The sequence below is a fragment of the Piliocolobus tephrosceles genome, chromosome 13 (assembly GCF_002776525.5).
Source record: "Piliocolobus tephrosceles isolate RC106 chromosome 13, ASM277652v3, whole genome shotgun sequence".
Taxonomy (NCBI): domain Eukaryota; kingdom Metazoa; phylum Chordata; class Mammalia; order Primates; family Cercopithecidae; genus Piliocolobus; species Piliocolobus tephrosceles.
The window spans coordinates 27,821,693-27,835,260 of record NC_045446.1 but is presented as its reverse complement, the minus strand read 5'-3'; positions in this window follow the sequence as shown (position 1 = coordinate 27,835,260).

Sequence of the window (13,568 nt, the reverse complement as noted above, 5' to 3'; positions counted from 1 at the left end):
CTTAATCTGTACTTGTGTCAGTTTTCTCATCTCGTATTAACATGGGGATAATAATAGTATCTACCTCATAGTGTTGTTGGATGAGATAAAATATGTAAAGAAATTATTTAAAACTATCTGGCCAGGCAGAGTGGCTCATGCCTATAATCCCAGTACTTTGGGAGGTTGAGGCAGGAGGATCACTTGAGGACATGAATTTGAGACCAGCCTGGGCAATATAGTGAGACCCCATCTTTACACAACATTTAAAAATTACCTGGGTGTGGTGGTGCACATCTGTAGTGTGAGCTACTCTGGAGGCTGAGGTGGGAGGATGGCTTGAGCCCTGGCAGTTAAGGCTACAGTAAGCCATGATTGCACCACTGCATTCCAGCCTGGGTGACAGAGTGAGACCTTGTCTCAAGGAACAAACAAACAGACAAACCCAAAACTATGACATAATATGGGCTCAATAAATGTTACCAATACTGTATGTCCTACTTTCTGGCTGCCAATATTCATTAAAAATGCTTCTTTTTTTAAAGAAGAATTTATCCCTGGTTCTCAGGTTCTATCAACCCCCTTTTAAAAAGATTGTATTTTGAAATACTTAAGACGTAAAAAGAACACAAACATCTGTGTGCTCACCACCCAGCTTTAAAAAATAAAACATTGCCAGCCTTTGTGTATCCCTCCCTAGAAGCTCCTCTTATAAAATTAAATCTCTTATGGGATGGCAGAAAAGATCATTATATGAAATTGAGAGCTGGAGAAAAGGAAGAGCAAGAGAATCAGAGTTCCCTCCACTTCTTAATGTGAGCTCTGGGGCAGGTTACATAACCTCCGTGAACTGTAATGACCAAAAACCATAAAAAAGGGGATAATGTCTACCTTACCTTAAAGTCTATTGTGAGAGACCCCAGCACCAGGCTTCCAAAAAGTTTAGGTGTTCTGTGTATGTTTCTTTACATCGTTTTCATAAGTGCCTTCAAGGGGCCTTTTCCTACGTCTTCAAATCCAATTTATTCAATATAGGAGAGAGTTTTAGTGCTCATCCATGCCTTGGGCACACAGGAAACTTACAAATACCATTTCCCTTTGCAATCAGGCAGGGCCACGTGACTAGTTCTGGCCTGTGAGCTATGAGGAGAAGGATGCATATCATTCCTGGGTCAAAGCGTTTTGTTTTCATTGCAAGACTCTTTTCCCTGTGTGCAACCAAGAAGCAAAGGGCAGCTACAAGAGGGAAGAGATGGATCACACAGTTGATGTATAAGGGCAGTTGCCTTGGAAAGTCAACCCACCTGCATTGGACTTACATGAGCAAGAAAACAAACGCCTGTTATTTTAAGCCATTGAGATATTGGGATTGTCTTTTCTGCTGCATAGCTAAGCCTACTTTATGCATAGTTCTTTCTTGAAGTCTTTCCTGATACTAGAAATAAGAAGGCCAAAGTTCTACTCCTGCTTCTGCCTCTCACTGGAATTGGGACCCGGTCAGATGTCCTTATCTATAGAGGTGTAATGAAATCTATCCTGTCTTCTTTTCAGAGCTGTTATGAGTTCAAATGAGGTCACATGGAAAGATACCTTGCGAACTAGGAGGTCCTACAGAGGTGGAAAGAATTGAATATTCCTATTAGTAAGGTTACCTATATACAGCAACCACAATGATCAAGTTTCCTGAAAAGCTGCTATTAGGTTGGTGCAAAAATAATTGTGGTCTTTGCTTTTACTTTTAATGGAAAAAATGCCAATTACTTTTGTATCAACCTAATAACTTAAAATATTTTGTCCAGTTGTCCTTATAAATCAAATGTGAATAAAAATATAGTCTCCGTATCTTCTATAGTTTCAATGCGTCCCCTAAATTTCATGTGTTGGAAACTCGATCCCCAATGTGGTGGTTTTGGGAGCCTAATGAAAGGTATTTGGGTCATGGAAGGACACTCTTCATGAATGGATCAATGGCATTATCATGCGAGTGAATTCGTTATTCTGGGAGTAGTTTCCTTATAGAGGGACAGGTTTGGTCCAGCGCCATCTTTCTCTCCATCTCTTTCTTTCACTCTTGCCTTCTTTTTGCCCTTCCACCATAGGATGACACAACAAGAAGGCTCTTACAAGATACCAGCCCCTTGAGTTTGGACTTCCCATCCTCCAGAACTAAGCCAGTAAATTTCTGTTCATTATAAATTACCCAGTCAGTGTTATGCTGTTATAGCAGGACAAATTCAACTAAGACAATATCATTCCTGGGTTGCTGTTTCTCACATTCTGTTTGAAAAATGAAATAGGATATACTTTTACACAGCTGAGGGTAGAGTTGGAAAGGTAAAACTTCCCCAGACATTTGGAAATAAGATGGCTCCCTACAAGTTGAATTATAAAATTATGACACAATTCATTAGCTCAAAATACACTTATTGAACAAACATTATAAGTGTGTGTGGCAGCCTGCCTTGAAGATGGTATTTATGCCCATGTGTAGTTTGCATACATAGGGCTGCCTCATATAACAGTATATTAGTCTGTTCTGACACAACTGATAAAGACATACCTGAGACTGGGTAATTTATAAAGCAAAAGAGGTTTAATGGACTCACAGTTCCACATGACTGGGGAAGCCTCACAATCATGGTGGAAAGCAAAAGGCATGTCTTACATGGCAGCAGACAAGAGAGAGAATGAGATCTAAGTGAAAGGGGTTTCCCTTTATAAAACCATCAGATTTCGTGACACTTATTCACTACTACAAGAGCAGTATGGGGGAAATTGTCCCCATGATTCAATTATCTCCCACTGGGTCCCTCCCACCAAATGTGGAAATTAGGGGAGCTACAATTCAAGATGAGATTTGGGTGGGGACACAGCCAAACCATATCAACAGGATATTGTGGAAATGACAGAATGTTCCTCCCTAGACTGGGCTGTAGAAGACATTGCAGCTTCTGTCTTGCTCTCTCTTATTTGCAATGAGGGAAACCCCTACGCTGTCCTGAGGTTCAGTAGCCCTTTAGAAAGGCTGCTGAGCAACTGAGCCCTCTTGCCAATATCCCAACAATTGTGGAGGCTTTTTGCCAAAGCCTTGTGAGTGAGTCATCCTGGAAGTGGATCTTCCAGCCCCAGTCAAGCCATCAGATGATATCTTGACTGCAATCTCATGAGAGACCCTAAACTGGAACTTACAAACACTGTGATATAGTAAATGCTGTTTTAAGCTCTAAATTTTGGGTAATTTGGTACACAGCAATAGATAATTACTAGAACGGGTTAGGCACTGTTCTTAGCTCAGGAGATACAGCAGTGCAGCAGTCCCCAAACATTTTGGAACCAGGGACTGGATTTATGGGAGACAGTTTTTCTACTGACCAGTGTGGGGCAGGGAGATGGTTTTAGGTTGATTCAAATGCATTACATTTATTGCGCACTTTATTTCTATTATCATTACATTGTACTATATAATGAAATAATCATACAACTCACCATAATGTAGAATCAGTGGGATTTCTGAGCTTGTTTTTCTGCAACTAGACAGTCCCATCTGGGGGTGATGCGAGACAGTGACAGATCATCAGGCATTAAATTCTCATAAGGAGTGTGCAACCTAGACCCCTCACATGTGCAGTTCACAAAAGGGTTTGTGCTCTTATGAGAATCTAATGCCACAGCTGATCTGGCAGGTGGTGGAGCTCAGGTAGTGATGTGAGGATGGGGAGCAGCTGTAAATACGATGCAGCTTTACTCCCTCACTCACCACTCATCTGTGAAGGAGAGATTTAAACTAAAAACCTGAGTGATGGTTTACTGCATGCAAAGATATTTAAGCAGAGTGGTCCATGCAAAGGGAACACCTGTTGCAAAGGCCCTAAAGCTAAAATAAGCTACACTTATAATATAGGGCCTTAAAGTCAGTGTGGTTGAGGCAGGGAGAAGGAAATAAAGCAGCAGGTTTTAGATCAGAGTGGGCATACTCCTGAGGGGACACAAAACTTTCCAGAGGGTGTCTGTGCCCGGCTAGTTTTAAGGAGGTGACACACAACCTAGAGAGACTATGTGTTCAGAGAAGAAATGCAACCTGGTACATGCAATCTGGACAAAAACACCTGAGAATCAGAATCTTTCTTGTGCCAGAAGCAAGAATAAGAACTTAGATAAGCTAACCTTTTATGAAAGTATAGACCAAGAAAGAAAGAGTTAATTAAAAGGGGAAAGAGGAATTAGATATGATGGGACCTAGGCAAGGTCAGAGATCCAGCGTGACAGCTGTTTGGAAGAGGAGGTGCACTGCATCAAAATCTCCCCCGGTTGCCCATTTTCAAAGGCAGGCATTTTGGAGACGGCCTGATGTCATAATCTTTGAATTGTTAAATGATTTTACAATTGCTAACAGCAGCTAAATGAAGCCAAAGGAGCACATGAAGGGATATTTCTGAATACAGAATCCTGGCCTTAAAACACACTCCAAGTGTCCTAAGTTTCTCGTCAGCCCCCACCATTCCACCCTTTTCTCCATCCTCCCCACTACCCTACTCCATCAACATGAGGGAAAATGCTTAAAGCAGGGAAGGGAGGAGGTGTTGAGAAGTGGAGGGGCAGGGCAGTGGGAGGGGGTGACAAAGAGGGAAGGGAAGGTGTGTGGACATGTGGATGTGTGCAGGGAGGCCCCCGAGGAGACTGCACACAGTAATGGCAGGCTTTGGAGATGCACCTTTGGTTGTCGACTGTCCAGGCTAGAAGCAGAGTCTGAGCCACCAGGAGGCAGAAGTTTAGTTTTAGAAATCACATTGAAACCTACAAAAGTTCTCCAAATTTTCCAAGACAATGAGTTTTCCCATCTACTAGCAAGGAGTACAAATATGTGCCCTCCTTCTCCATTGTCTTTCCCAAATCCCAATCAAAACTGTAGGCTTTTTTGTAGCCACACTCATTTTTCCTGCTCTTGGATAAAGGAATAAGTCTACTTATTTCTTAATTTTGAAGAAAGGGGATGTGGGCACATATCCACTGCATTGGAGTCAATTTTGTTCTGAATTTTGCCACTGTTCATCAAGCAGTCGTTGAGATGATAAATTGACCCAATTAACTGCTTTCCTTGGGGGGAAAAATGTACCAGCCAGAGAATGTAAGTATATGATCTACTTGTGAATTATAGTTTTAATGCAAATGAATTGCTTTTGTCTGATTTGCATGTATGTTTCTTGTGAGCCGAGTTAGTGCCCAGGCACATGGTGTGGTAAAAATCTGTGTTTTGTTTGTTTGTCTGTTTGTTTTTCTGAGATGGAGTCTCGCTCTGTCGCCCAGGCTGGAGTGCAGTGGCACGATCTTGGCTCACTGCAAGCTCCGCCTCCCGGGTTCACGGCATTCTCCTGCCTCAGCCTCTGGAGTAGCTGGGACTACAGGTGCCCACCACCACACCCAGATAATTTTTTGTATTTTTAGTGGAGACGGAGTTTCACCATGTTAGCCAGGATGGTCTCGATCTCCTGACCTCGTGATTCGCCCGCCTTGGCCTCCCAAAGTGCTGGGATTACAGGTGTGAGCCACCGCACCCAGCCGGTAAAATCAGTTTTTGAACTGAGCTAAAGGTCAGATTAATTCACCAAAGTAAATAATACCTTATGAATTCTCTTTGTACCTTCCCTTCTGGACACATTTTTAAAAATTACTAAAATCACCCAAAACCTGAAATAAAGCAAAACGATGCCTACTTGTCCTTTCAATATCATTGCTTAACATGTTCACCTAATAAATATTTATCTATGTTGGAGCATGTGCTTTTGTTTGACTTTGCTACTTACTACCGGAATTACAGGTGTGAACCACCGCACCCGGCCCAAAAACATATATTTAAGCTTTTGGTTTAATCTGTATTTTGAAACAGTTGGAGGTTTATTGTTTAAGAAGTGTCTGAATTTAAAAGCCTGGTTTGTGTATATTGCTGATGGCTGCTAGGTGTGGAGACTCTCGCAGCAGCAGCAAAACAGAGAATCTGAGGCAGGACAGGAGGAAGTGTCCCAAACTGAGGTTTGTACTTGGTGAGAAAAACAGGATATTTGTTTCCAGTGTTCCTGATTTGAATTTGTGATATGATTTCCCGAAAAGGACACTAAATCACGAATGGTTTTCTTGAATTGCCCACAAGGTAGTTGAAATAATGTCTTTTATGCAACAGTATTATTTTCAATAATTGCATATTTTCATTGCAAACATATTTTAGATACAATATGAACCAAATTGTCTCTTGTGAGGCTGACTAGAAAACTAATCCCAATTTCTAACATTGTTTCTATGAAAGAATGTATATTTTGTTCCAAACAACTAAATGCAAATGTTTTGGGGTGGGGGGAATATATAAATTTTTTAGAGTAGAATCAGCCTACAATGAGGTTTATTAAAAAGAAAAAATCAGGTAAATTACAAATAGCTTTAGTATAGAAGGAAATGGAAGGTTTGTGTGTGTGTGTGTCTTTTTGAGTGTGTTTTGTTAATGCTATCATATCTTTTAGTTTTCTATCACATATAGTAGGACACATATTCCAGACTCCTGCAGTCTTTGCCCACGTTTGCCTCCCTCGTATGGTGTACTTGTTAATACCTTGTGATTATTAAGAATAAAATAACTTTCAATTTCAAATCGAACTTGCAGAATGCATCCACCAAAAAGTCACTTTCATCCCATTTCCTGCCAGAACAAAACAGATTTCTTCGTGGATTTGCTAAGTAGAACATTGCTTTAACAAACAACATGAGAGTGTTTGCTTTCTTATAACCAAGTAATGTTCATGTTCGGAATGAGCTAATGCTACTACTTTCCTGAAGGAAATTCTGTAGGGGATATCAACTATGTTAAATAAATAATGACCTTTGAAGATTTGATATATGCCCATTGGAAGATTTCTAAAATGGTTATTTGAGGGTGATAATGGTGGTAATTTTTTCTTAAGGCATTTATTAAGGACCGTTTACATTTTTTGTTGTTGTTTTCTGCATCAGTAAGGTAGGGATATAAAGGGTCAATATTAAAAATCAATGGGCAACAAAGAATTTTAGCCATGACCAGACAGGTGTGTTTTCTGATAGGAAATCCCTCAAAACTAAGGTAGGGAAGTGCCAAAAATCATATTCCAGAGAGGAAATAAAATATTAGAAATTGGAACACGTTTGGAAACTGAAATTCAACAGCTTTAGTTGCATTACCCTTAAAGTCACTTAAATTTATTTCAAATACATTATGCATTTTTATTTGTGATCAAATGTTTCAGGATAATATTAAAGAATATACAGTTTCCTATCTATACAACTGCACTTAAAATAAATTAACTATTCCTCTAAGGTTGAACATTAGGTTATTTCTTCTGCCTTTGCATATATAATGTGCCAATGAACTTTTTTGCATGAATCTTTGTCAGCATTTTAAATTATGACTGTAAGAAGGATTCCTTCAAGGGAAATTGGTAGGCCAAAGGCTGTGAATATTTATGACTCCTGTCACAAATGACTTCTCAGAAAGGTATCAATTTGTGTTCCATCTGGCTCTTGGTATCATCCTGTTTACTCTCTCCAGGATTCTGAGATTGAGTATTGTCTTAAAAACCAAATGAACATAACCCCTCCACGCTCTCCCACCAACCCACACCCACAACTTTAAAAAGAAATTCAAATGCACAGATAAGAGAAAATAGTCATGTTACAGAAGATTATAAAATAAAAAGTAAAAACGTCCTCCTTACCATTTTGAAACTCGGCTCTACTTTCTGAAATAGCCACTGTGATTGGAATTTAAATTTAAATTGATTACCAATTTTAAAATTTAAAACATAGTCTTGCTGTTTATATAAGAACTACATTGGGATAGGAAGGAAGAGCTTACCTGCCAAGACTTGAGGACCACTATCCCACAGTTCCTAAATTCATCAACATCACGAGCTTTCTTTTGACAGGAGTGCAATCTAAAGCCACTTCAAAGAATCACCTTGTTTTCTTGCTGACATTGCAGTGCGGAAGATGAGACCCAAGGACATTCAGCCAAGAGGGAAATGTGAGTCATATGTTCACAAACTGGAAAAGGCTATTTATTATTGTTATTATTATTATTATTTTTAGATGAAGTCTTGCTCTGTTGCCCAGGCTGGAGTGCAGTGGCATGATCTTGGCTCATTGCAACCTCCATCTCCTGGGTTCCAGTGATTCTCCTGTCTCAGCCTCCCGAGTAGCTGGGACTACAGGCACGTGCCACCAGGCCCAGCTAATTTTTTGTATTTTTGGAAGAGATGTGGTTTCCCCATGTTGGCCAGGCTGGTCTCAAACTCCTGACCTCAGGTGTTCTACCCACCTCGACCTCCGAAAGTGCTGGGATTACAGGCATGAGGCATGGTGCCTGGCTGAAAAAGGCTATTCAAATGTAGTGATAACATGTATTTGAAAAGGTTACAGTATCTATCCAGTACAACATATCAGATATATAAAAGGGTTACAAACTTTATCTAAGAAAGTAAAACATTAGTGTTGTAAAAAGGAATTGCTGTGTTTGTCCAGGCCAGTGAGACATTAAAGATTACTTTGTTAGTTGAGATCTTAACTCTTAAAATACGGGACAAAGTTTATCGCTATTGGTTATGGAGGCTGCTTTCCTTTCCTTCTTTCCTCCCATTTCCCTTTCTCCAGTTTATACTTTCTCAATGGTTTGAGAGTAAGGGGCAGGCATTGTTACATGTTATCCTTAAATATTTCATTATACTAATGATATGGTTTGGCTCTGTGTCCCTACCCAAATCTCATCTTTTCTTTTTTTTGGAATTGGAGTTTTGCTCTGTTTGCCGAGGCTAGAGTGCCATGGCATGATCTCGGCTCACTGCAACCTCTGCCTCCAAGGTTCAAGTGATTCCCCTGTCTCAGTCTCCTGAGTAGCTGGGACTACAGGCGCGTGCCACCACGCCCGGCTAATTTTGCATTTTTGGTAGAGACAGGGTTTCCCCATGTTGGTCAGGCTGGTCTTGAACTCCTGACCTCACATGATCCATCCTCCTCGGCCTCCCAAAGTGCTGGGATTACAGGCTTGAGCCGCTATGCCCGGCCTAAATCTCATCTTTTAGCCCCCCAAATTTCCCCATGTTGTGGGAGGGACCCGATGAAAGATGATTAAGTCACGAGGGCAAGTCTTTCCTGTACTGTTCTCATGATAGTGAAAGAGTCTCACGAGATCTGATGATTTTAAAAACGGGAGTCTCCCTGCCCAAACTCTCTTTTGTTGCCTGCTGCCATGTGAGATGTGTCTTTTGCCTTCCACCATGATTGTGAGGCCTCCCCAGCAATGTGGTACTGTGAGTCCAATAAACCTCCTTCTTTTGTAAATTGCTCAGTCTCAGGTGTGCCTTTATTAGCAGGGCTCAGAAGAAAACAGGAAAATGTGGGAAAGTTTGGAACTTCCTAGACACTTGTTCAATGGCTTTGACTGAAATGCTGATAATGATATGGACAATGTAATCCAGTCTGAGATGGTATTAGATGGAGATGAGGAACTCACTGGGAACTGGAGCAAAGGTGACTCTTGTTATGTTTTAGCAAAAAAAAAACTGGATGCATTTTGCCCCTGCCCTAGAGATTTGTAGAACTTTGAACTTGAGAGAGATGATTTAGGGTATCTGGTGGAAGAAATTTCTAAGCAGCAAATAATTCAAGAGATGACTTGGGTACTGTTAAAGGCATTCAGTTTTATAAGAGAAGTGGGCCGGGTGTGGTGGCTCATGCCTGTAATCCCAGCACTTTGCGAGGCCAAGGCGGGTGGATCATGAGGTCAGGAGTTCAAGACCAGCCTGGCCAAGATGGTGAAACCCCATCTCTACTAAAAATACAAAAAAATTAGCTAGGCATGATGGCACATGCCTGTAATCCCAGCTACTCCAGAGGCTGAGGCAGATAATTGCTTAAACCTAGAGGGGCGGAGGTTGCAGTGAGCTGAGATCGCACCACTGCACTACACCCTGGGTGACAGAGAGAGACTCCATCTCAAAAAAGAAAAAAATAAGGGAAGTGGAGCATAAAATCTTGGAAATTTGCTGCCTGACAGTGAAACAGAAAAGAAAATCCCATTTTCTGAGGAGAAATTTAAGCCAGCTGCAGAAATTTGCATAAGTAATGAGGAGCTGAATGTTAATCCCCAAGACAATGGAAAAAGTGTCTCCAGGGCATGTCAGAGGTCTTCACGGCAGCCCCTCCCATCACAGGCCCAGAGGCCTAGGAGGAAAAAGTGGTTTTGTGGGCCTGGCCCAGGGTTCCTGTGCTGTGTGCTGTCTTGGGACTCGATGCCCTGTGTCCCAGCTGCTCCAGCCATGACTAAAAGGGTCCAAGGTATGGCTCAGGCCATGGCTTCAGAGGGTGCAAGCCCTAAGCCTTGGCAACTTCCATGTGGTGTTAAGCCTGCAAGTGCACAGAAGTCACGAACTGAGGTTGGGGAACCTCTGCCTAGATTTCAGAAAGAAGTTCAGAAACCCCTGGATACCCCAGCTGAAGTTTGCTGCAGGGGTGGGACCCTCATGGAGAACTTCTGCTAGGGAAGTGTGGAAAGGCAATGTGGGGTCAGAGCCCCCACATAGAGTTCCTACTGGGGCTCTGCCTAGTGGAGCTGTGAGAAGAGGGCCACCATCCTCCAGACCCCAGAATGGTAGCTCTACTGACAGTTCGCACTGTTTGCCTGGAAAAGCTGCAGACATTCAACACCAGCCTGTGAAAGCAACTGGGAGGGAGGCTGTACCCTGCAAAGCCACAGGGGCGGAGCTGCCTAAGACCATGAGTACCCACCTCTTGCATCAGTGTAACCTGGATATGAGACATGGAGACAAAGGAGATCATTTTGGAGCTTTAAGATTTAACTGCCCTGCTGGATTTTGGATTTGCATGAGCCCTTTAGCCCTTTTGTTTTGGCCAATTTCTCCCATTTAGAACAAGTGTATTTACTCAATGCCTGTACCCCCATTTTTTTTTTTTTTTTTTTGAGACGGAATCTCACTCTGTCGCTGGGGCTGGAGTGCAGTGACCGGATCTCAGCTCACTGCAAGCTCTGCCTCCCGGGTTTACGCCATTCTCCTGCCTCAGCCTCCCGAGTAGCTGGGACTACAGGTGCCCACCACCTCGCCCGGCTAGTTTTTTGTATTTTTTAGTAGAGACGGGGTTTCACCGTGTTAGCCAGGATGGTCTCGATCTCCTGACCTTGTGATCCGCCCGTCTCGGCCTCTCAAAGTGCTGGGATTACAGGCTTGAGCCACTGCACCTGGCCGCCTGTACCCCCATTGTACCTAGGAAGTAACTAACTTGTTTTTGATTTTTTAGGCTCATAGGTAGAGGGACTTGCCTTGTCTCAGATGAGACTTTGGACTGTGAACTTTTGAGTTAATGCTGAAATGAGCTGAGACTTAGGGGGACTGTTGGGAAGGCATGATTGGTTTTGAAATGTGCAGATATGAGATTTGGGAGGGGCTGGGGTGCAGTGATATGATTTGGCTCTGTGTCCTTACCCAAACCTCATCTTGTAGCTCTCATAATTCCCAAGTGTTGTGGGAGGGACCTGGTGGGAGATGATTGAATTGTGGGGGTGGGTCTTTCTTGTGCTGTTCTTATAATAGTGAATGGGTCTCTTAAGATCTGATGGTTTTAAAAATAGGAGTTTCCCTACACAAGCTCTCTCTTTGCCTGCTGCCATCCACATAAGATGTGACTTGCTCCTCCTGGCTTTCCAGCATGATTGTGAGGCCTCCCCAGCCATGTGGAACTGTAAGTCCAATAAACCTCTTTCTTTCATAAATTTCCCAGTTTCGGGTATGTCTTTATTGGCAGTGTGAAATGGACTAATACAACTAAGAACAAGGAGAGTTTTCTATGTAACTATAATATAATTATCACACTTGAAAACTTAACTTATATAACAAACATTATCCAATACACACCCATATTTACATTTCTGCAAATGTACTTCAAATATCCTTTAGAGATGGATGTTTGGCTTGGGTTTCCATCCAGGATCCAGTCTAAGTTCACAATTGCATTTGCTGGCCATTGCATAGTATTTTTTTAAAAAAATACACTTTCAATTTTGAGATCATTGTAAATTTACATGCAATTGTAAGATGTAAGAGAGAAATTCCATTTACCCTTTACTCGGTTTCTACCAACACTAACACCCTGCAAAACTGTAGGCTACTATGACAATATCTTGACATTTGTACAGTCAAGTTATAGAATATTTCTGCTATCACCGGGATCCATCTATCACATTGCCCTTTTCTACCACACACACTCTCTCCTCCTCTATCCACCTTTAAACTCCCCAAACTACTAATCTGTTCTCTATTTCTATAATTTTATCATTTCAAGAATTTTATATGAATGGAATAATATAGTGTGTAGATTTTTGGATTGGGGTTGGCTATGAACATTCCTGTGACAGGTTTTTGTGTGAACATAAATTTTCATTTTTCTGGGCTAAATCCGGGAGTGTAATTAAGGAGTCATGGTAGTTGCATTTTAGCTTTGGGGGAGAGGGGAGGGATAGCATTAGGAGATATAACTAATGTAAATGATGAGTTAATAGGTGCAGCACACCAACATGGCACATATATACATATGTAACAAATCTGCACATTGTGCACATGTACCCTAGAACTTAAAGTATAATTAAAAAAAAAAAAAAAGAAATGGCAAAATAGGTATTTAGAGTGTCTCTACCAGGATGCATTCCCACTAGCAATGTATGAGTGATTTAGCTTTTATTTTAGGCATCCTGATAAATGTGTAGTTATATCTCAATGTGGTGTGTGCTGTATTTTTTTTTTTGGCAAGATCTCACTCTCTTGCCCAGGCTGGAATGCAATGATGCAATCAGTGCTCACTGCAGCCTCCACCTTCCCTGGCTCAGGTGATCCTCCCACCTAAGCCTCCCAAGTAGCTGGGAATACACACACACACCACAACACCTGCCTATTTTTGTAATTTTTGTAGAGACAGGGGTCCCACTATGTTGCCAGAGTTGGCCTCAAACTCCTGGGTTCAAGCGATCCACCCACCTTAGCCTTCCAAAGTGCTGAGGATTACAGGCATGATCCACCACACCTGGCCTCAGTGTAGTTTTAATTTGCATTTTCCTAATGGCAAAAACATGTAACATATTTTCACGTACTTCTTTGCCATCCGTGTATTCTGTTTGGCAAAAAGGTCTTTTCGTATCATTTACCCATTTTCTAATTGGATCGTTAGTCTTTTTTACTGGGATTCATTTTGAGTTTTTGTATATAAGAGATGAGACTTATGTCAAGTATTATTCTTCCTTTCTTATTTCTTTCTTTTCTTCCTTCCTTCCCTCTCTTTCCTTCCTTGTTCTTTTTTCCCTTTCTTTCCTTTCTCCCTACATCCCTTCCCTTCTTCCTGTCTCTTTTTTCCTTCTTATCTTTGTGATGTTCAATTGCTCTAGTATCATTTGTTTAAAAGGCTATTTTTTCTCTAGTTAATTGTTTTTGCACCATTGTCAAAAAAAAAAAAAAAAAAATGGGTGTACTTATGTGGATCTATTTCTGGTTTCTCAATTTTTTTCATTGATT